Below are 25,188 nucleotides of genomic sequence, written 5' to 3' on the forward strand. Positions count from 1 at the left end.
GTAGTGACTGCTCTAAGTATAGGATTGTTTTCCCTTTTTGATGTATATTTGGGGTGGGAATATTTCTATACCCAATGTCTTAATATTTTGTTGTATAAAACCTTTTGGTGATACTATGAGATGTTTTGAGGGATGATGGATATTTTATTTCTTGTTACAGTTGTAATGATTCCAGTGCACTTATTTTTAAATCTTAAGGGTCACTAAGACTCAACATGGATGTTTACTTATTTCTTCTAGTTTATTATCATTTAATTTTTGTGCAAGTTATTTCTTTGTAATTTGTACTTTATTATAGCGTTGCATAAGGACAAAATAAAAATTTCAACAACTTTCAAAATGTTTTTAATGCATTTTGACAATACCTTTTATTCATGAGCATTTTAATTATATGTACACATTTTAATCAAGCACTATATGTATGTATGTATGTATGTATGTATACGTGTTCCTTCTCTTCCCCAAAAAAAAATATATTGAGATATTTAATCAACTTAGAAATAGAAACTAATTTAATGAGGTGTATTCTGTAATAATTATTTTGTAAACGAATTTAAAGCTATATTTCAAAAAAAGAATTAAAGGCATTACAGTGAGTGTATCAATGAAGCATTGCACCTTTCAAGGTAGTTGGGAATACTTCGTACATGATGGCATTGTCATCCGTGAACAGGTTCATCTATGTAATGAATGAATCCACTTGCTCATACAGGTCCGAAAGTTCATCGTAATAGTCCATGGTAGTGTCTTCCATCTGAGTGGTAGTTGTGCTTCCATGATCCCATTGACGAAGGGATAAAATCGATTCTCTGCATTGTGCTCTTTGGACCGATTGAGTGATCGATGGCGTTCCTTCTCTCCATGTTTTGTCGTCTTCATTGTCTTAGCCTGGTGTGTTCGATGAATAGAAACTACAAAGATTGAGTGCTTTTGATGATCTTCCTGAAGCTTTTTGTACTATTCCCTAAGGACGACATTCTCCATTAGGTCCTTTCAGAGGTTCTCTATCTCTTGGGCGTTCTTCTACTTTAGTGTTTCCATCTTACTTTGCAAGGCAATGATCAAAGCATGATCATTAGGCACCTAACGTGGGATGTTCACCACAGTTGTGGGACTGCCATTTTCAGGGGTTCCTATGGCAGGCATTCCAAATATAGTGGACGTCTATGCCTATGGTGGTATTTTTTGGTTTGCTGCGGGGGTTTTTATTGTTGTTCATTGCCATTGATGGTGGTCAAAGTAGAAGTTTTCCCTGGCCCCACAGTGGGCATCAAATGTTTTTACCGAATTTGGTAGAACCTTCTCACAACAACATTCTTTTGTGAACTCCGAAATATCAACAATCACACTAGAAGGGGGTTGAATAATATGTTAATCAAAGATAATAACTTTTCGCAAATAAATACTTTTATCACTAGTCTGAAAAGATAGATACAATGGAGTCATCCACTGATAAGAAAAACGAGTTTGATGAATAACAGGTTTGGTCGTCCAATAGTAATAAAACAAGATTTTCACAAAGGTTTTTCTAGGTAAACACTTGGTGAGAAACAATGTCAAGGTAAGCTTAAAAGAATACTTAGTAAAATCACTTAAGAGAGTTGTAGAAACACTTGGTTTATACTGGTTCACTTAAACAGAGTAATGTCCAATTCTCCTTTATGCAATTGTAAAGGGTCCTACTAATAAAAAATTTGTTTACAAACAAGTATTCTCTCTTGACACTCTTGGCTATAAAAGTATTCCTTTTGCCAATCTTGGCATACGCTTAGACTCCCCTTGAATCTAAAACCACCCAAGTATTGTTTAATACTAAGCCACTCTTGGCTTTCACAAACAAAAGTTTAAATGACTACAATGATTCAACAACACTCAAAGAGTCAATAAACAGTTAAGTTCAATTACAAATAACTCTGCTTAGCAAAGAGTAAAGAAGTTCACATGCTGAGTACATCATCCACTAAAATTGCAGAGTTTTGTTTCAGAGAACTTGTGCTTGTTTTTCACTTAATTATCTTTTTACACTTGTTTCTGGAGCAAGAGATGTCTTTTATAGACTTTAGTGAAGGATCTATTATGGGATCATTGTTGAGCCTTGATATGACCATTGTCTTATAGTTGGAGGCAAAACATGTGGCACACTCAAAATGATGAGGATAGGAATAAAGGTATAGACAACGACATGTGCTCATCTTCTTCGATGAAAGTGACCTTTGAGGAACATTTTGCAAAAGCCTTTTATTCTCTTCTATTCTATCCTTTACTTAAATTTCAAATGTTAGCAATTAAAAAAAAACAGAGGCAAAACTAAAATTCAAAACGTGCACTTCCATTTGTAGCTAACATTTTCTTTAGTACCTTGTTAGACATCACTTATGAGGATCTAAAATAGGTGTATAAGTGTTTTTAAGTCCAGTGTATGTAAGTAAGAACAACTTAGTGTGTAAACACTGGTTTTCACAATAAGTGGACGCGATTGGTTTAACAACACGTTGGACGCTGAATATATCTTAACAAAATTGTTTTCCACTTAAGAGTGGATGCATACTTACTAGAGTTGTAGATGTTGATATAATAATAAGTAAGCTCTTTTACAAAGTAGTTACTATTCACTTAACAACAACTCGTTAGTTCATCAATAATTTATACTTTTGTAAACATCAAAATATAGGGTATGATAAGTTGTCCAGAGGTAAGTGGATCATCTAGACCTAACAAGCTCCTCTACAAATGGTGGTGGAGTGTATTTGTAATGACACTCTAATGCTCAAGTTAATAGCACAGAGGTAAACAAGTATCAATATGTGGATTAGAATGGGATTGAAATACTTGAACCTTGATGAACCCCTTTTATAGAGGTGAAATTGGATGCTTAAAACTCAATTTCCTTTAATCCTTTTAGAGATAATGTAATTAGGACATTAAAGGTTACCCCTAATCTTATTTTATCTTTCCTTTAATAATAGATAAAGTTTAGAAGCTTCATTCTTGTATAAAGTTTAGAAGCTTCAAGAAAAATGGCCTCAGCAAACTTCTTATTTCCAGAAGGAAATTCAATCAATAGACCTCCAATCTTTAATGGAGAGGGTTACCACTACTGGAAAACCCGAATGCAAATTTTTATTGAGGCAATAGACTTAAATATTTGGGAAGCCATAGAAATAGGGCCTTATATACCCACCACAGTAGAAAGAATTACAATAGATGGAAGCACATCAAGTGAAAGCATAACAATAGAAAAACCTAGAGATAGATGGTCTGAAGAGGAAAGAAGACGAGTACAATACAATTTAAAAGTCAAAAACATAATTACATCTGCCCTGGGAATGGATGAATATTTCAGGGTTTCAAATTGTAAGAGTGATAAGGAAATATGGGACACTCTACAATTAACACATGAAGGAACAAAAAATGTTAAAAGATCTAGGATAAACACATTAACTCATGAATATGAACTATTTAGGATGAATGCAAATGAAAGCATTCAAGACATGCAAAAGAGGTTTACACATATAGTAAATCATCTTGCAGCCTTAGGGAAAGAGTTTCAAAATGAAGATCTCATAAACAAAGTGTTAAGATGTTTAAGCAGAGAATGGCAACCTAAAGTAACAGCCATTACTGAATCAAGAGATTTATCTAACATAACTCTTGCTACTCTATATGGAAAGTTACAGGAACACGAAATGGAATTATTGAGATTAAGTCAACATGAAGAAAATGACAAGAAAAAGAAGGGAATTGCTCTTAAAGCCTCATCTTCAATCCAAGAAGAAAGTGATAAGGAAATTGATCTAGATGAAGATGATGATCTTAGCCTTTTTGTAAAAAGGTTCAACAAGTTTCTTAAAGTAAGAGGAAATCAAAGGCGACCCAATTTTAAATCTAAAAGAAGGACAGAAACTTCATCCTCTACTCCAAAGTGCTTTAAGTGCAATCAACATGGACATCTGAGGGTTGATTGTCCTATCTTCAAGAAAAAGATGGAGAAGTCTGAAAAGAAAAATTTTAGTGAAAAGAAATTGAAGAAAGCATACATCACATGGGATGAAAATGATATGGAATCTTCTGAAGATTCAGAAAATGAAGAGATTAACCTCTGCCTAATGGCTAAAAGTTATGAAAGTGATGAAGAGGTAACATCTTCAAATAACTTATCCATTTCTTTTGATGAATTACAAGATGCATTTGCTGATTTGCATAAAGAGTCAATTAAACTTGCAAAGTTAGTTTCATCTTCTAAGAAAACAATTTCAGATTTAGAAAATGAAATTTCAAAATTAAACAAAGAATTAGATCATCTTAGAAATGAAGTCTCAATTTCTAAATCAAATGAAAAAGTTCATATCTCTACTATTTCTGACAAGAAAATATCTGATTCTTGTAGTTGTTGTGAAAAATATGAAAAAGAAATTAAAGAGTTGAAAAAATCACTTGCAAAATTTTCTTATAGTAAAAATAATTTAGATGTCATATTAGGAAAACAAAGATGTGTCTCCAATAAGGCTGGAATAGGATATAAATCTGAAAAACAACAAAAATTTCATAAAAACTTCTCTACTTCCACACAAAAATATAATTCTAGTTCTATCATTTGTTTTTACTGTGGAAGAAAAGGGCATGGCATATCTACTTGCTACTTTAAGAAAAACTAAAACAACATTAAAATGATATGGGTCCCAAAAGGATCTTCAGTTTACACTAACACACAAGGACCCAATAAAGTTTTGGTACCTAAGTCAAAAACTTGATTATGTAGGTGTCTTTGAGGAAGGAGTGGTACATAGATAGCGGATGTTCAAAACATATGACTGGAGATGCATCAAAGTTTACACATATCTCTCCCAAGAAAAGCGGGCATGTAACATATGGTGACAACAACAAAGGTAGAATCCTTGGAGTTGGTAAAATAGGTACAAATTCTTCAAACTCCATTGAAAATGTTATACTTGTTGAAGGTCTTAAGCACAGTCTGCTTAGTGTTAGTCAATTATGTGACAAAGGCTATCTAGTATCATTTGATTCTCAACAATGTCTTATAGAACATAAGCATGACATTAATATAAAGCATGTAGGACATAGAGTCAACAATGTATACATGACAGACTTAAGCCTAAAACTAGATAACAATCATTGTTTTCTTAGCAAAGATGATGATCCATGGCTATGGCATAAAAGAATTGCTCACATAAACATGGATCACTTAAACAAATTAATTTCAAAAGATTTAGTAGTTGGTTTGCCTAAATTGAAATTTGAAAAAGATAAACTATGTGATGCATGTCAAAAGGGTAAACAAACTAGAGTCTCATTCAAACCTAAAAATATTGTTTCAACTACTCAACCCTTACAATTATTGCATATGGATTTATTTGGTCCATCTAGAACCATGAGTTTTGGAGGAAATTACTATGCTCTTGTTATAGTTGATGATTTCTCTAGATATACTTGGACATTATTCATTACTCATAAAAGTGATGCATTCCAAGCATTTAGAAAACTTGCTAAAGTTATACAAAACAAGAAAAATCTTAAGATTGCATCCATTAGAAGTGATCATGGGGGTGAATTTGAAAACAAAGATTTTGAATTATTTTGTGAAGAACATGGTATTGAACATAATTTTTCTGCACCTAGAACCCCTCAACAAAATGGAGTTGTTGAGAGGAAAAATAGGTCATTGGAAGAAATTGCTAGAACTTTATTAAATGATACTTTTCTTCCAAAATATTTTTGGGCTGAAGCCGTCAATACTGCATGTTACATCATGAATAGGGCCTTAATAAGACCCATTTTAAAGAAAACCCCATATGAGTTATATAATGGTAGAAAACCCAACATTTCACATCTACATGTTTTTGGTTGCAAATGTTTTGTGCTTAATAATGGTAAAGATAATCTTGGAAAATTTGATGCAAAATCTGATGAAGGCATCTTTCTTGGATATTCATTGCAAAGCAAAGCATATAGGATATATAATAAAAGAACTATGAATATTGAGGAATCCATTCATGTTACTTTTGATGAATCTAATGCTATCTTGTCAAGAAAGAATATGCTAGATGATATTGCAGAATCTTTAGAACAAATTCATATTCATGGACAAGATTCTAAAGGAAAAGGGAAAGGAAGCAATGAAGATCCTCCAGAAGAAGCCAAATCAAATAAGAACTTCCTAAAGAATGGAAAGCCTAAAAAGATCATCCTCTTGACAGCATTATTGGTGATATCTCAAAAGGGGTAACAACTAGACATTCTCTTAAAGAATTAGGCAATGATATGGATTTTGTATCTATGATTGAACCTAAAAATATAAAAGAAGCCATAGTAGATGATAACTGGATTATTGCCATGCAAGAAGAACTGAATCAATTTGAAAGAAACAATGTGTGGGAACTTGTAGAGAAACCTAAAAATTATCCCATCATAGGAACAAAATGGGTATTTAGAAATAAGTTAGATGAAAATGGAATAATCATTAGAAATAAGGCTAGATTAGTTGCAAAAGGATATAATCAAGAAGAAGGTATAGATTATGAAGAAACATATGCTCCAGTTGCTAGATTAGAAGCCATTAGAATGCTCTTAGCATATGCATCCATAATGAATTTTAAGCTTTATCAAATGGATGTTAAAAGTGCTTTTCTAAATGGCTTAATTCAAGAAGAAGTATATGTTGAACAACCACCAGGTTTTGAAATATTGGATAAGCCAAATCATGTCTATAAATTGAAAAAGGCTTTATATGGCTTGAAACAAGCCCCTAGGGCTTGGTACGAGCGTCTAAGTAAGTTCCTTTTAGAAAATGACTTTTCTAGAGGAAAAGTAGATACTACTCTTTTTATAAAGAGAAAATCACATGATATTTTATTAGTTCAAATTTATGTTGATGACATTATTTTTGGATCCACTAATGAATTATTGTACAAGGAATTCTCCCATGACATGAAAAGTGAGTTTGAAATGTCAATGATGGGAGAACTTAACTTCTTTCTTGGATTGCAAATTAAAAAAACTAAGGATGGTATGTTTGTCAATCAATCCAAATATTGAAAAGAGTTAATCCACAAATTCGACATGGAAAATGCTAAGCACATGGCTACACCAATGAGCACTGCTTGCTATCTAGATAAAGATGAAACCGGTCAGTCAATAGATGTTAAGCAATATCGAGGTATGATCGGATCACTTCTTTATTTATATGCTAGCAGACCTGATATAATGTTTAGTGTGTGTATGTGTGCTAGATTTCAATCAAATCCTAAACAATCACATCTTAGTGCTGTCAAACAAATCATAAGATATTTAGTAGGCACTCTGAACTTAGGTTTATGGTATCCTAGAAATTCCACATGCACCTTAATTGGATATTCTGATTCAGACTTTGCCGGTTCTAAAACAGATAGAAAAAGCACAAGTGGAACTTGTCAGTTCATTGGTTCTGCTCTAGTTTCTTGGCATAGTAAGAAACAAAATAGTGTTGCTTTATCCACTGCAGAAGCGGAATATATTTATGTCGGCAGTTGTTGTGCACAAATCTTATGGATGAAGCAACAACTTTCTGATTATGGAATCCTTCTTGACCATATACCTATTAGATGTGATAATACAAGTGCAATTAATCTCTCCAAGAATCCAGTTCAACACTCTAGAACTAAACATATAGAAATTAGGCACCATTTTCTAAGAGATCATGTTCTAAAGGGAGATTGTGTATTAGAGTTTGTTGATACTAAGAATCAACTTGCTGATATTTTCACAAAACCTCTCCCCAAAGAAACATTCTTCTCTATTAGAAGGGAATTAGGCCTCTTAGATGTTAGCGATTTAGATAAATAAGGATTGATTGATTAATTTATTCTTATGATTGATTGTTTATGTTAAGTATGTTACTTTGATTGATTTTGTTTAAATTCTTGTTATTATGATAGAATTTATGAATTCCTGTGTGTTTTATATTTGAATGATTAAATTAAGTGCATTAGTAGTGATAATTAATAATATTATATGTATTTAGCATAGACATAGGTAATTTTTTTTGAGAAACTAGCCTAGTTTATGCTCTGGTAATCGATTACCATCCAATGTAATCGATTACACAAGAACAGGCAGCCTGTAATCGATTACAACATTCTGTAATCGATTACCAGAAGGCTTATTACTCCTGTAATCGATTATCAAGCCTTGTAATCGATTACAACTCGTCCTCGTCTATAAATACCTACGAAACCAGTGTTGCTGTGCGGCCAAGGCTTCTCCTCGTGCCTCCTCCATCCCTAAATCTTCAAACCTTCGTATCTTACTCAAATCTTCACCAAAACACGCCCCGTAAAGCCCAATCTTCCTCTTTTTCACTCCTCTTTCACTTCCACCGATTGAAATTCACTAAAACTTCATCAAATGGCAGAACCATCAAAGAAGAGAAAAGGATCGTCCTCCACCGCCGCTGCAGCTGCCCATCGCCGCCACGGACCATTCGAAGCACCCACAACACCTATTCATCCCTCTTTGTCATCTCCAAGATCATCCACTTTGTTTTCATCCGATGATCAGCGTCTACGGTACCTTTCTCAATTTTCTTCTAGGATCATCTTAGACCCTAATTACCTAGACGTAGATTTCTTTAATGATGAAACGTTTGATTGCTATCAAGTGTTTCAAAATTCTGGCTTGGTTGATTTCATGTCCTTAAAATTGCCACACTATCCTGAACTTGTTAAGGTCTTCTCCTGCAATTTAAAAATTTAGGATGACATTATTTCTTCTGAGGTGCATGGTATTCCCATGATCATTGATCAGTCATTGTTCTTTTCTTTAACTCATTTACCCAGTCAAGGTGCACCTTTTGAGGGCACCATTGTTGATGACTGGAAATTTGATTATTCTAGTCATGATGCTCGCTGTATGGTCTGCAATGACCAGGCTGAAATGACCGGTAGATTACTGCCCGGGTCATTAACATTTAATAATCGCATCATGCACTATATAATTGTTAGAATTTTGCTTCCCCGGTCTTCAAATTTGGCACAAGCCTCTGAGGAGGATTGGATTTTGATGTGGGCTTTCCTTACCGGTCGTCAGATCGACTGGGCTCACTTGGTTCGGTACCGAATGCATAAGGCATTACGGGCCAATGCACCTCTCCCTTACCCTCAATTGATAACGTTGTTTCTGCGTCATTTTCAAATTCCGCTTGATGATGAACCATTTGTTCAAGTCAAGCATTCCTTTGCAATTGGTGCTGGTGCAGTGACTTCCTTTGGATATCGTAAGGATTAGAATGGTCAATGGCTGAAGAAAGACACACTCCCTCCTCAAGATGAGCATACTCCTTCACCTCCTCCTTAGCGAGATGATTCAGTACCCATGACTGAAGTTCTTTTTGAATTACGGGGTCTTCGTTCTTATGTTGGTAAACGTTTCGACTCACTAGATACTCGTTTTGCCGGAATGGATATTCGCCTCACACAGCTTGAAAAGGATGTGGGTTATATTCGTCAGAGTTTCGATCTCCCACCACCACCTCCACCTTCTTAGAATTTAGTTTATAATTCTATGTCTCTTATAAGTCGTGTATTTTTGCTATGCTACTTAGATTATTATTTTCAGTACTTTATTTATCTTTTCGTATTTGGATTTTAGACTTTTATGCTTTGATACTATGTGTTTTTGAATTTTGAACTGATTGGATTTTATTTTGGTTATGTCTTAGTTATGACTTATAATTTATAATTGATCTTTATCCACTTCATTATTATATCTGTTTTGATTCCCAAGTACTTTCTTTGGCTTTTTGATGTTGCCAAAGGGGGAGAAAAATGGGGTGTAGAAAAGCTTAGAAAAAGCTTAGAAATCAAGTGATCATCAATTCCAAAACATAGGGGGAGTGAACACCAATTTTATACATATACATTGTTTACTTGTATCTTGATTTCAGGACTTATATTGTCATCATCAAAAAGGGGGAGATTGTAGAAGCAAATGACTTTGGTGTTTTGATGATGATCATGATGATTTGATGCAAATGATGCAAATGGGCTTTTCAAGTTTAAATTCAAGACAATGATTCAAGAATACAAGCCACAACATCAAGATGATCACTAGTATTTTAGGAAGGGAATTCCTAATTGATATAGCAAAAGGTTTGGCCAAGTAATTTAAGTTAAAAAGTGTCTTTCAAGAGATTTACTCTCTGGTAATCGATTACCAGTGGCAAAAAATGATTTACAACAGCTACTAAATATTTTGAATTCAAATTTTAGACTAAGTAATCGATTACACAATATTGGCAATCGATTACCAGCAATTAATAAACGTTTTAATTCAAAATTTTAAAAGCTGTAATCGATTACACAAATCCTGTAATCGATTACCAGAGAAGATTTTCAGAAAATTATTTCTAAGAGTCACATCTTCTTAAATGGTTTTTACATGACCACCAAAGGTCTATATATATGTGACTTAGAACACAAATTTGCTCAGAGTTTTTCAGAACAACAAGTGTTTATTCTCTCAAATAGCAAAATCATTTTATCCTCTTAAGAATTCCTTGGTCAATACACTTGCAATTCAATAAGGAATCATTTGAGTGCTCAGATTGTAAAATCTATCTCTTTCAAGAGAGATTCATTCTTCTCTTCTTTCTGATTCTCTAAGGGATTAAGAAAGAATATATATATATATATATATATATATATATATATATATATATATTATAAGTAATAAGATCAATTTATTACACATAGTGATAAAAATTAATAGAATTATTTTGATATATTATAGGTATGATGCAATTTAATTTATTTTTCTATTTGATTTAAGTAAAAAAAATTAAATTGATTCAAATCCATGTTTATTTAATTTTCAAATAATAATATATTAATTAGAATACTTTAAGTTCTTAAAATTAAAAAAACTATCTTCAGAAGAAAAAAATGTATCAAATTAGAAAATTTTGTATTTGATATGATAAATAATGTTTTTTTAAAATTAAAAGTAATTGATGTTTGGGATAACAAAAATTGAATGAAGTTTTTTTTTTCTTTTTTGTGAATTGAAGAACAAAGGCCTAGAAAAAGAAAAGCAACAAGAATCATGTTTAAACATGGTTAGGATTACATATGCTATTACAACAAGAGAAATAAACAAAGTCACAAAATAAAAAATTAAGTCGTTTAATTACTATAAAATTTCTTTCTTTTTATTTAATTTACCTTTTTAACCTTTATGCGTCATCTAGGAATTTTTAAACTATCGAAAAAAGTTATCAAGTAAACATAAAATATCATATTTGGATAAAATTATATTAAAATAAATTATAATAAAATAATATAACCTTACATTATAAACCCCTTCATGCAAATTGTTTATTATTTTTAATTTATTTCTTTGTTTGTATAAAGTTTATAATTTAATATTAATATTTTGAATATGAATGAATTTAAGTAGAATTTGATTTAATACGAAATATAATTATAAATAATTTAATGAATTAATACCATGTAACAAACACATGTATTGATTTTAAGCATTCTAATCAATATATCAAATCAAACATCTACTTGAATTATTTTACAAATAATTGATTTTTTTATTAATAATTACTTAAATCAAATTAAAACATATTTATAATATCATTAAATATTTTTTTGTTATCGTTCTTCTTCTTTTATAAAGGTTGCTTCTCTAGTACTATAGAATTATAAATAAATTAACGAATTAATACCATGTGATAAACGCGCGTATTGATTTGAAGTCTTTCAATTAATATTATCAAATCAAACATATATCTTGAATTATTTTACAAATAATTGATTGTGTTATTAATAATTACTTAAATCAAATTAAAACATATTTATAATATTATTAATTCATTTTCTTGTTGTTCTAATAAAATTTGCAGGTAGACTTTAAATGTCATATATTTGAGAAAGTCTTTGAAAAATATAAAAAAGAGATATAAATTTACCTTAGAAAAAAAGACAAATCAATAGAAAAATGATTAAAAGATAAAATATTTAAAAAAAAATAAAGTAAAGATAAAATAAATAATAACATTGAAGCTGTAAAATAATGTTATCAAATCATCAATAACAAATATTAGAAAAAAGAAAAAAAAGAAAATATCAAAACTATGATCAATTCATCATCCTAATTAATTGATGAAATTAATTAAGTTACCTTATATAAAATTGTATTAATTAAGGATTAATATATATGAATCCTAATTGTCTTAACTCCAATTAGAACATATTGACCAACATAGTTAATATGAGTGATCCTAAGTCTCAAGTTTGAATTTTGTGGATGAAGAAAATGTGGTTGGAAGGAGAGATTCCACTAAAAGTAGTTAGTGAATTTCTTGATAGAGATTAATTTTCAATAATACTGGTGGATACACGACACCAATGTCATAGTGATAAAAAAAAAATCAGAACATATTTGATTTAATTTGATTGAATAATATCATTTAATAATTTTGGGAGGAATGGATATGGGGTTGTCATGTGTTATTATTCCATAGAATCAAGAGAAACTCTTGGATAGATAAAAACCCAACGCATCATTCTTAGGCACAACAAATTAGAATTTTACAACTAATAAAATAAAATAAATAAAAATCAGGTTGTCAATTAATCAATTTTGATATTCTTTCTATTTTATCATTATCTTCTTCCTGATTTTTTGCTAAATCCTAATATTGATTCTTAAATCCTAATTTATATTAATGAAACGTACAATAGCCAAATAACAATGTTAAATATAATTTTGACGAGCTTATTGTAGATTCCGGTATTTTGACGAATGAAGAAAAGGATGCAGAGCAGAAACAAAAAAAAAAATTATGAAAAGAAAGCTATGCTTAAAAGTTAAAAAGCTTATTTGATCAAAATTAATCCTCCCAAGTGTCTAATGATGTTCGTCTTATCTTTATCCGCTGGAAAAAAAAAGTTCTTGAATTCGAATGTACTTGAGTTTATTCATTTGATCAAATGCTTTTCTTTTCTTTTTACTTGGTTTGATGATTGATTTTAGATTAACAGAAATTAGGATATCTAAGAATCAGGAAGAAGATAGTGGTACTGTCACTACTGTGGTTTAGCAAAAAATAAGGAAGAACATAAAAAAATGGAAACAATATCAAACCTTTTTTTAATTGACAAAACCTGATTCAATTTATTTTATTTTATTAGTTATAAAAATCGAATTGATTGTGCATAAAAATAATGTATTGGGTTTGTGTCTACCCAGAATTTATCTGGAATCAAATCTTCTTTGCTCACACAATTTAAAGTAGTGTCCGGACTCATTATTACTCGTTTCTCTCTCCTCTCTCCTCTCACATTGGTAGATCTTTTGCTCATAATTCAAACTCTGTTTTATTCTTTATGCAGATTTCGAATGAATTAAAACTAGCTCCAAGTTAATCTAACAAATTACAAGATCCCTATGAAATGCAAATGTATTCAAATTTGCTCTACCAAAGAAATCCATGTCTTTTACGTTCCAATCCACTGTTTTTTCCTTTAAAAAGAAAAACATTTTAAACTTCATTGTGTGTTGTTTTATGTGATTATATAACCAGCCGTTAACTTTTTTAATAGACGTTTTCCTAAATTTTCATGTTGATAAATTTTAATATACTGCATTGTAATTGCCCATATTGCAGAGAATTGTGGTTGAACTAACCATAATTGCAGTAGTAGTAATGCGATTCAGCGATTGTGAACACCTTCAAATCATACTTCGAAATATTGTGATTCATGGAAATCACACAAAACACTTCCACGATTGACACTCAGCCATATCAAATTTGCTGCCAACAACACCAAGCAACTCCACCGCAAGCCAACATCGAAATATAATTTGCTACTCAGCCTGCGGACAATAGTGGCTCATGGTTAACAAAGGACACAAAGGCATTGTCGATGGTGATGCACGGTGGATCCTTGGTTTCGAGTGGGCTAGTTTTAGTCAACGATGGTGGTGCACGGTGGTTCCTCGGTTGAGCAATGGTTTACCAACGTTAGAGAAGGGAGGAGATAGAAATGAGTTATGAGCTGAATTGCCTCACCACTATTAATTTTTTAATTATATTTAAGAAGTTAAACACTGAATTACTATAATATGCCTGTAATGAATTAATTATAAAAGAAGAATGATTGGATTTTAGGTACGAATATTTTGATGTAGGTTGTTAAGATAATCTAACTTAACATTGGTAAACCCATATATATATATATATATATATATATATATATATATGTGTGTGTGTATATATAAAATATCGGTATTTTAAAAATTGATGTTGTATAAGTACTAACAACATCAGTTTCTAAAATACCAATGTTATGTGTGCTGGTTTGTTAAAAATTGATGTTGTTGAGTTTTTTTTTTTATATAAAAGAAGAGTTTTGATGCCCAAATCCTCTTTGTCTAGTTTAATTCTCGCGTTCTCACTCTCCTCCTCCTTCTCCTTGTGGCACTGCAACTCTCATTCTCTCTCGGTGACTCTCACTCTCGCTCTCTCACTGTGACTCAACTCCTCGTGGTGCGACGTGTCCACCGTGCCACCACCGCGTTCTTGCTCTGTGACTCTCGTTCTCGCTCTGACTCTCGCCCTCTCGTTCTTGCTCTCATTCACAACTCTACTCACTTTGGTTCTTATTCTCGGTCACGAAAGGTTTTTCTTCTATAAATGGTCGTTTTTGTGTTTTGTTTTGGTGGTGATGGTAAGCGAGAAGCTAAGTGTGATTCCTTTTATTCTGTGTTTGTTTCTGTGTTTAGGTTTGGGTTCTTCTATAAATGTGTATTGCTTCTTGTTAATGTGCGTATTACTAACATGAAAATGCATGTTAATGGGACCGTTTTGCTAGTGTGAAAATTCCGCCACAGCCTTAGGCCCCCAATTTTTCCCATAATAGGAATATCATTCTTGGTTTTCAAAAAATGGGTATATGCACTATTGTATCTTTCAACTCCATGGCATGTACTTGGCCAAACTCATATGTCTTGGTTTAACACTAGTAGGTAGGCATGCATATTTATTTTTAATAGTAACTTTAATATTGTAAATGAAGTTTAGAAATGATGAATGAAGATCAACAGAACTAGAAGGAAATGGCTAGGACAATGATGAAGATTAACAAAAAATCAGAGGAAATGTTCAACACAATTCATATTATGGATCAGGTTAGAAATTTCAAAACTATTCTTAAATAAATATGACATGATATAACACATTTACTTATATTAGTTTGCTTGTTAAATGTAGCCTTATGGTGAAGTCAGTATGTCATTTGCTGTAAGATAGAAGGATGAACTAAAGCATACTTAGCATCTGCTAGACAGTAATGACAACATGCACTCTATTACATACAACCAAAATCTGGTGAGCCCAAATCTACTGGCTGGATGGATAGAACTCAGAGATTTCTATGGACTCACTCCAAATCATCAAGTGACCATGACCTATTTTGGACAGAATGTTTTCTTCCTCACCATCTTCAAAAGGAGCTCTGAACCAAAAGCTTATCCTAGATGACACTCCTTATACCACCAAGTTCCTAAGTCAGTCACTTTTAAAGTACTGCTGAGTGAGTACAAAGTGACTTGCAGCACTTTGGTGAGTAATTAAACACTCCTCTATCTGTCAAATTTTAAAATCATATACATATTTAATATGAATTTAATATTAATTTTAGGAAGTGTCGAGTACTATGTACTCATTTATGAAAGCTGCAGGATTCACTCATCTGAACTTGGAAGAGATTACGAAGTGTAGGATTGTTTATATTCATTGGAGAAAGACTGCAAAAATTGGAAATGGATGGAGAACTTTTGCACAATCACAAAATTTGCAAGCTGGATATCCGAGTTCCTAGATGCAACTTCTAACTTTGTTTTATTTTGGATTTTTTTGTAATTAAAGTACATTATACTATACTATTATCGATTTCTAAATTTTTGTTTATAAGTTTTGGTGGTATATTTGGTGGGAATTGGAACATCCTGAACACATTTGTGGGAAATTTTTGTTTATAAGTACTTAGGAGTGGGAATAGGCCAGGCCAGCCTACAGGGGCGTACGACCTGGCCTACATAAAGCCTGGCCTGGACTGACCTATTTAATTAAAAGGCTTTTTTAAAAGCCTATTAAATTAAATAGATCAGGTTTAGGCTTATTAAAAAGCCTTATAAGCCTGATAGGTCGGCCTATATATATATATATATATATATATATATATTATTTTTTGGGTACAATTAATTATTTTTTTGAAACTAGCAGACTTTGATTACATATTACTGCTCCATAACTTCCATTCCTATAATCAAGTAAGACTTTAATTACAATTTATGTGTGAGTCATGTGACCCTTTATATTCCTCATTATTTTTATTGGCTTTCCTTTTCCTTTAACTTTCCTATTACGTTCCTACTCTAGGAATATTAATGTGAAGAAGGCTTTTAAAGGCGAGGCCAGACTTTTAAAAAGGTCAGGCCCGAGCCAAAATAAAAGCCTTTGATATAGGCTATAGGCCAAACTCAGGCCTCAAAAATTCATCGTAGGCTAGGCTCAGGCCTTTTAAAGCCTGGCCTGGCCTGGCCTATTCCCACCCCTATAAGTACTCTTGGTGCATGATATATTTTGTTTAGAACTCTTAGTGATATATTAATTTGTGTAAATTTTTGTTTATAAGTCTTTGTGATATATTTTGTATATAAATTTAGCTTATTTTATGAGTTCTATACAACTTTGAATGATAAGTTGTCATATGAATAATTATAGGTTGGTAATTAAAAAAAACAGATATGATACTAAAATAAATCCAAAAAACAGCAAAGGTTTATAAATAATCCAATGTTAATATTGATACTTTAACGGTGATAGTTTCATCATCGGTTAGTAACCGATGTTGAAAATCCTTAATAACCGATGTAAAAAGCCTATTTTCTAGTTGAGTGCATATATATAAAAGGAATGCTAATGCACTCACATCCTTATTTTAGTATCAATGCATTAACAACCAACACCAACAAACTTAGACAAAAGAAACTAACAAGCTCATTTGCTTTAGTCAAACTAATTTAAGGATAGCATCAAAATTGTAATTGATTTAAAAAAAAAATTATCTCTCTAGATCAACATTAAATTAGTTTGAAAATTCAAAATTTAATGATAATAAAAAAGGAGAGAAAAGAGAAAGTTTGAAAATTTAATACTGGTCAAATACGAGACAAAATATTTTTTAGTTCAATTATATTTATTATAATATTCTTAAATTAGGTTGACTAAAGCAAATGAGCTTGTTGGTTTTTTTTTTTCCAAATTTTATGGTGTTGGTAGCTAATACACTCATACTAAAAAAACTTATGTAAATGCATTAGTGGTCCTATATATATATATATATATATATATAAGATTTTTTTAAAAATAAATATTATTAATAGAGGAAACTGAATAAGAAAAATAAGGTGTTGAATTACAGTTTGCTTAATTTCTTTTAGTAGTGGATCTTATATCTAGATTTACTCAATATGATAATAATAATAATAAATAAGTGTTTTTGTGAAATTCATTATTTATTAAATATTTAAATTATCTACTTTCTCTATTAGAATTTTAACCCCAATGGAAATTACAATTATATCACCTCATATTTTGACACCTATCCAACTTTTTATGTTATAATGTCATTTAGAAAATTTTGTCATTATGCATCATTTGATCTCAAAAAAGCTAATAGAAGAACACCACACTCTCCTCACACTCTCCCTCTGTGAATGAACATCAATGAAGAGAGAGGGGTTCAAGGTTCCCAAAAATCATATTGACAACATGGAACTGAGTGACCCAAATTTGAAATTTGGCAGAACCCTTTTTCGCTTCTCCCTCACACTAAAAATCCCACTTTGTCTCTTCTGAACTTTTAATCTCTTCTCTTTCTTTCTCAAAATTCCTCTTTCATGATCAAGATTTATGGGTGAAGGAGCATGATCGGAAGTCGCTTAGGGGAGAACTCAAGACACTGAGGCTAGGACCTTTTCCTTTGTCCTTCTTTTTTTAGAATATAGAAGATTTGATATGCATTTTCCATTTTTGGTTGGGGTTTTTAATGATTTTTTTGTTTTCATTCATATTTTTTGTTCTCCATGTCTTTTTGGAAGTTTTGTTCGTGATGTGAGAAAGATTTTTTGCTTTGGGTTGCGGGTTTTGTTGTTTTTTTTTTTGTTTGTTTGGCTTGTTTTATATACTCATTACATTTCTTTCATATGTAGTTAGGGTTTTGTTGGTTAAGGACTAGAAGCATAAAATGTGAAATAGAGGTAGTCCAATTTTCTAATCTCCTTTTCTTCTTATTGTTAATGTTTTTGTCTCATGTTCTGATATCTCACCATTTGTTTGAATGTTTGATGCTTCTATGTGTCTTATTTTTAATTTTAAGTATGTTGTTTGATGATTCATGTTTTGAGATGTCACAATATGTCTGAATTTGTTGTGCTTTAAAATGGAATCACCTTTCATTTCCCTTTTTTGTGTTAGAAGAAAAAAAAGACAAAAATTAAATGACTAGAGAAAAAATTGTTTGCTGAGAAAATGTTGCCAAAATAAAAAGGGTTGGGTTGCTCTTCAACTTTGGCTTAATTGGTTTTTGCAAGTTTGGTTAATGTTCTATTCTCTTTTTTTTTTTTAATTTTTTGTTAAGATTTTGGAGGTTGTAAAAAAGGGTTGGTTGCTTTGTAAGTTTGGCTTAATTAGTAGTGTTATCCTTGGCCTTTTGTTACATTTTATAAAGTCTGATTGTTCTTTAGGACACTACTATGAAAAACACTTTCTACGTTGGTTAATTTGCACATTCTATGTCAGTTATTAACCATCATCGTAGCCAATATCGTAGAATGTCTGCACTTTTTATGACGGTTCCATATAGAACCGTCTTAAAAAAAATATCATTCCAAGACAGTTCTTAGCTAAAAATCATCTTAGAAGGGTACCTTTCTAAGACGGTTCTTAGTTAAAAACCATCTTAGAAGGGTACACATTCTAAGACAATTTTTTAGAGAACTGTCTTAGAATACATTTTTTTAAAAAAATAAAATATATTGACGATTCTAAGACAATTTTCTCAAAAAATTGTTTTAGAATATAGACATTATAAGACGGTTTTTTAGAGAACCGTCTTAGAATGTGTTTTTTTAAAAAAAATAAAAAATTTAATATACATTAATGTCCCATATGAATTCTAAAAAATTTCATAAGTCCTTTACCCTACAAATCACAAATTAAGTATTTATTAGTTTAATGGTCTCAAGACTCTACTCTTAAGAATTTAATAATCCTAAATGCATTAATTTTACAATGCATGTAAAGGTTGAATGGATCAAGTTTTTAAACTAAGCAATAGAAAATTGTATTTGGATTCTTAAAGTATTGAAATTTAGCCAATGACAAACTATATTTCGGATGACATAGCCATTAGTAGTTGGGAGCAGTTTCACAAAATCATTATTTTAAATAAGCTCTTGAAAGTAATGATACAATATTTTGGAAGATGATAATAATAATATAGTTGTGCCACTACATTGAATTTCTAGCTATAAGAACAATTTGACCATAATGCTTCCTGTTAATTATCACATAAAACATTAATGTTTACGAATGCAATTGAGGCAAGCTGCACAATATATCATATCATTATATAACAAAGTGCAGTCAAAGGAATAATTATTTTAGTAGAATAAAGAACCTAAGGAGTCGGGAGAAGAACATACCTCCTGGCCCTTCGTCTTCACTGGGTCTAAAATAGTGCAGCCTCAAAATTCACTTAATTAATTGGGGAACAAACAAAAAAAAATCAAAATTATTATTGAATGCATCCACCTTGTATCGTTCCCTTTTCTGCTCTCTCATATTAAAAGGCCATTCATAATTGAGCCCTCTATCATTGAGTAATTAGGAGTAGTGAAGTAATCCCTCTTCTTACCCATTGCAACATATAAGTATACATGAATCACAGAACCTACTTGAATGAATTGATAAGTAAGAATAAGAGTAACAAACCTCAAGAAAATGAAGAATATCTTGCTTCCAGTGAAGGCAACTAATAAAGCATGCCAGTGCTGGATACAACCTGTGATTTATGAAAAAGTGAGAGTCAAGCAAAGTAACTTATTGAGTAACCAAGCCCGCAACAATTAAGAAAACAAAAAATAAGCATGCATGCATTGCAGCAGAGTATTTATATTTGACTGACCTTGACATTCCAACAAAACCAGGTAATGGGTCTCTAACCATCTATATCCTCAACAAATTCATATACCTAAAATGCCACAAGAAAATGATCAGCATCAACTTAGTAACCGATGAATCCCTTGGTTTTGTATATGTCTAAATGCTTGAAAGGTTGGTTAATACCCAAAGGTCATGTTACAATCAAAACAATATTCATACTTGTTAAGTAAAGCAGCAAAATACATATCATGCATTCAATTAATTGAATAAATTGTTATCATACTCTCAACATTCTAATTTTTAATAACTTCTCCCTAGAAAGAGAATAGACACCAATTTATAAAATTAAGCATAAAAGAAAAATAATGAAACTAGTCTTAACCATTTAAAATACAATTCATTCATTGTATCCATACCAAAAATAAATGAGTCCAAGCTACCATTAAGCATGTACTCATAAACCAACATTTTTCCCTCTCCTTCAAGGCAACATCCAAGAAGCCTCTTTATAGTAATTTCTTGCCCATCTTTTAGACTTCCTTGAAAATTTCAATTTTCAAATTGATAATTTGAAAGAAATCAAGAATTTTCATTTTATTCCTCAATTCTTAATGCCATAATAATCTATAAGCAAATTACTCTGTATACAAGTCCAAAACCACCTTCTCCAATTTTGTTCTTGATTGTGAAGTTGCTAGTGGCCTTAGCTATTGTTGACAAGTCAAAAACTAGTAGGTCCATATCATCCACTTGCACTCCATTGTTTTGATTTGATTTGATACTGAAGTCTAATACATAGTATAAGTAGGTGTTTCAGATTGTGATAAACATTTCAACACATTTCTTTTAATTTTTCAAAGGACTAGAATTTCATCTTTTGATAAAATGAAAATTTCCTATATCCTACTCTAAGTTATTCCACTTTCCCTCCCTCAAATGCAAATAAATAATTAAGGAAACAAGAGAGCTAGTACCTTGAAGTATAAACTATACACAGGAAAAAGTGTTTCAGTTTTAACTAAGTTAATTTTGAGATGATCAATTTAAAGTTCATTTTGATTTACCTTTTCCAATACATTATCTAGACAAAACTGAAAAAACAAAAAAGTCCTGCGCATAATATGATCTATAAATTGGCTGCAATCATAAATAGCCTCCATTGAAGGAAGAATTCAGAACAAGTGTCTGCCATGATCTTTCAATGTCCGTAAAACTTTTTGTCCTATTATTTCAAACTGAATTCAACAAACTTCTTATTTAGCATGCGGTTATTGACCAAAGAAGCTGAACCAAATTTTCTACAGTGGACCCTGTACACTATTTACTTCTATGGTTTTTGTTTTTCAGATCATTGTATGGTTGTCAAATAATATACATACATCTAATACAATACTACAAACATTAATAAAGCAATACAAAGAATTTTTTTCTTTATGAGAATAGGAACAAAAATGTGAATTTTACCTTTGACATTGCAACATGATTTCTTTCTAAAACACGAACCAAGTATTATTAGTATTCCAGCAACTGCAACCACGACCAAAGAAACTGTTACTACCACTAGGACTCCACCCTTCTTGTGGCCCTCATTGGCATGTTCTAATTAAATTTGATCACCAATCTGCAAAGGTAACATAAAATAGTCACATATGAAAATGTATCCAAGCTAAAAAATTTATTTGAAGAAAGACTAATAATTAGTTTCAAAGGCAAGTTCCTACCTAATTCTGAAGCATCAATTTGAACATATACATCCTGGCCTCCAGCTGCAAACTGTCTAATATCAATTAAATCAAGTAAAAGAAAGGTAACTAGAATGCTTGAAAAGCTCCGTGGAAGTTGGCATTGATTCACCGTAGCTTTTAGCAGCTCCACCTGGAGACAAAAAAGGAAAGTTTTGTAGAAAACCGCTAACCAATTACCCAGACACACTGATTCAAGCCTTCAACCAAAGCAAAAAAAAAGTCTTCTCAAAATGCTAGAGTCAAAGAGCACAGTTCAAATAAGTTATTTAGTGTCGTAAAAAATTAAAATTTCATATACATTAGCGTCCTAACTAAATTCTAAAAGAGTTGCAGTGCAAATCAAATGCATACATTTTTCCATGAAAAACAAAAATAAATATAATCAAGTATTGGAAAATAATCAACAAAATTCTAAGAGAAAGGTGCTCAGTTCAATTCCATTCTTATCAATTGATCAAACATTTTAAAATATTAGGGAATGTTCTCAAAATTGAAGCAAACAACTAAATTAACACAAGTGAAACTAGAAAGAAAATTCTTGAGCTTACCATTCAACACGCTGTTCAACCACATAACTATGGTCATACCTGAAAAACAATGGGAAAATACAGCAATACAAAAAGTTAGTAGAGGCCAAAAGGAAAAAACTATAAACTAAATATACATAATGAATCATCCAATCACACTAAAACCTTGGTTCATGATTCATGATTTTAAAAAATTCATACATACTGAAGTCTAAAGCAATAACCTCAAAAGTCAAACATGAAACTATCCAATAATATTGCTTAGATCCTCAGAACTCTAAGAAATGGTTCATTGACACCATTTCTTAGTTAAATGAATAAACAATAAAGAGGTGCACAGAGGAAAAACAAAACTGGAGAGGGTTGTTGGGTGAAGGTGCATCGGAGCCGTACAAGTCCCACTGACCAATAGTGTTGCCTAGATCCTCCAAATCAAAGTACACACTCTTGTCACCATACTTTGCTACCACTACACCACTCATGTAATTAATATTAAACTTCCACATACATTTAGAACCTATAGAGGCCTTTTTTGGTTTTTAGAAAACATATAAAACAAAAAAGAAGAATAGTACTATGCATGCATATTGATTTAATTAAATCTCTTGTAGAGTAATCAATAATCATAGTGCAATTTGTTCACCTAAAATTCTTGGGTCTGAAACTCTGGCGAGAGGGCTTGAAAGAGAGCTTAGTTCCAGCAAGGGAAGATCCAGCAAGGCCCTTGACAGTAGATGGTTGAACAACAACTAAGCTTGCCAGAGAAGCCATGAGTTTCTATATGATCAGTTGCTACTAATGCTTTGGTTTTGATATGTTGCTTGAATCTCATCTTCATTGCCACGTGGCCAACTTCATTTATTTGTGCAGATTTTGCAATTCATTCATGTCATGCCATGTGGTTTCAAGATGGATAAGCCTATCCACTTAGTTGCATCTCTTTGTAAAGATAACATACTACGTGTGCTGATTGAGTTGCAAGGTATGGTGAGATGCATTATTTTTATACAGAGGATTAGCTTATACGACTTAAGTAAATTAATTTACAAGTTAATTTGATATACTGCCAGTTAAAGATTTTTATACTATCAATTAATTAATTTAACTTTCAAAGTAATTATTATAAAAATAAACTTTTAATAATATAATAATTTATAAAACAGTAATGTAGTTCAATTAAATTTAATTTATAAATTATTACTGTTTTATAATAATTTATAAAACAATAATAATTTATAAATTTTTTTAATACTTTGCCCTGTATATAATCTTAGACAATATATATTTGTAATAATAATAAAATAGTCTAGTAATATATATATTAGGGGTCAAACTATAGCATTGCAAATAAATTAAAAAAACATTAAATTGGCTTTCCACCGTACAAGTTTAAGGTTCACATAAATCATTGACAAGATCCACTTAAAACTAACGTGACAGGCTCAAATTTGTAGAACAAATTCAACTTAAAGTGGTCATTATATTGTCATCGGGAGGGGCGTAGGTTTCTCAACTTAAAGTGGCCATTATATTTTAAAAATATAGTGAATAGTTGTAAATCCCACTCTAATCTCCAAGAAGCTTTACGGGAATCTAAGAAGGCACCTATTATTGTTGCTTGAATTGCTGCCAGAACACATGCTATCATTGTTCCTCAATACCTCAGTGGAAATGCTCTAAGCAACTTCACCTTTTTCAATTGAAAATAGCTATTTAAGATGAATATAATAATAATAATCACATTCAAGGAATTTTTAGAGTGAGAAGATAATTGTTCATTAACTTTTTTTTATTTAACATTTGTTAACTATAAACCATTGAATAATATATAGAGCAGACTAATACAATAAGAATGAAATGCATACTTGCGGAATAAACCAGGCCATATAGAGTAGAGTAATACTAACATGGCATTATTCCATTAAGAACTAAGCTAATCATTTAAATAAAGGAAAAAAATTAAGCAACATTAAGATATTCTTTCCATGCTACCTAAATAACCACCATAGTTCCTACAACAATCACCACATGTGCAGCCCTTGGAGTTGGAGATTCTCCAAAGGGAGTTATCATGCATGATATTTCCCTTATTAAGCACTGATGCAAAGGAGGCAAGTCTATGCAAGTAATAATTAAGTCTTAATGCAGGTGAGAAAGAATAACTTAATTCTAAGTTCACCTAGACCATTTATTAGTCAAGACATCATAATAGTGGACATCAGCTGTGGCACCAGCTAAAGCTGAAATGTAAACCATGTAACAGGATCAATTATAAGCATAAAAACTATAACACTTAATTGTTAAAGCTATAGAACATATCGTTTATTCACTAAGAAGTTCCCTTAATCCATTCAATATCAACTCTTCTTCAAAGGGAAAAATGGATAAGTCTATATAAATTATTGTTTATTTTGTGTTACTCCTTGCAGGAAGATAAGTAAATGTAGCCAATTCTCAAATAATCAAGAATGTGTTGCACCAAATCAAGTTTTCGGTATTTAGTTACCAACATCGATATGCACCATAAATAAGACTTACAAACATCATTTAGTGCTACAAATGAACAAACCTCTACCTAAGAGCTTAAGCTTTTAGAAGAGTTGGCTCTTACCAAGGCTTTTAAGACCAAGTGGTCAAGAATTCAATCCTTGTCACCACCGTTCTTCATAATTAAAGTTTTTGG

At 31.4% G+C, this 25,188-nt stretch overlaps 1 pseudogene; it reads right to left on the reverse strand.

Moving 5' to 3' along the window:
* LOC114397130 overlaps nucleotides 1–23,305 on the reverse strand; it is a 131,574-nt pseudogene extending 108,269 nt beyond the window's left edge.
* Nucleotides 23,306–25,188: the final 1,883 nt, after the last annotated feature.

Source organism: Glycine soja, chromosome 18 (genome assembly GCF_004193775.1).
Source record: "Glycine soja cultivar W05 chromosome 18, ASM419377v2, whole genome shotgun sequence".
In the NCBI taxonomy this organism is placed as follows: domain Eukaryota; kingdom Viridiplantae; phylum Streptophyta; class Magnoliopsida; order Fabales; family Fabaceae; genus Glycine; species Glycine soja.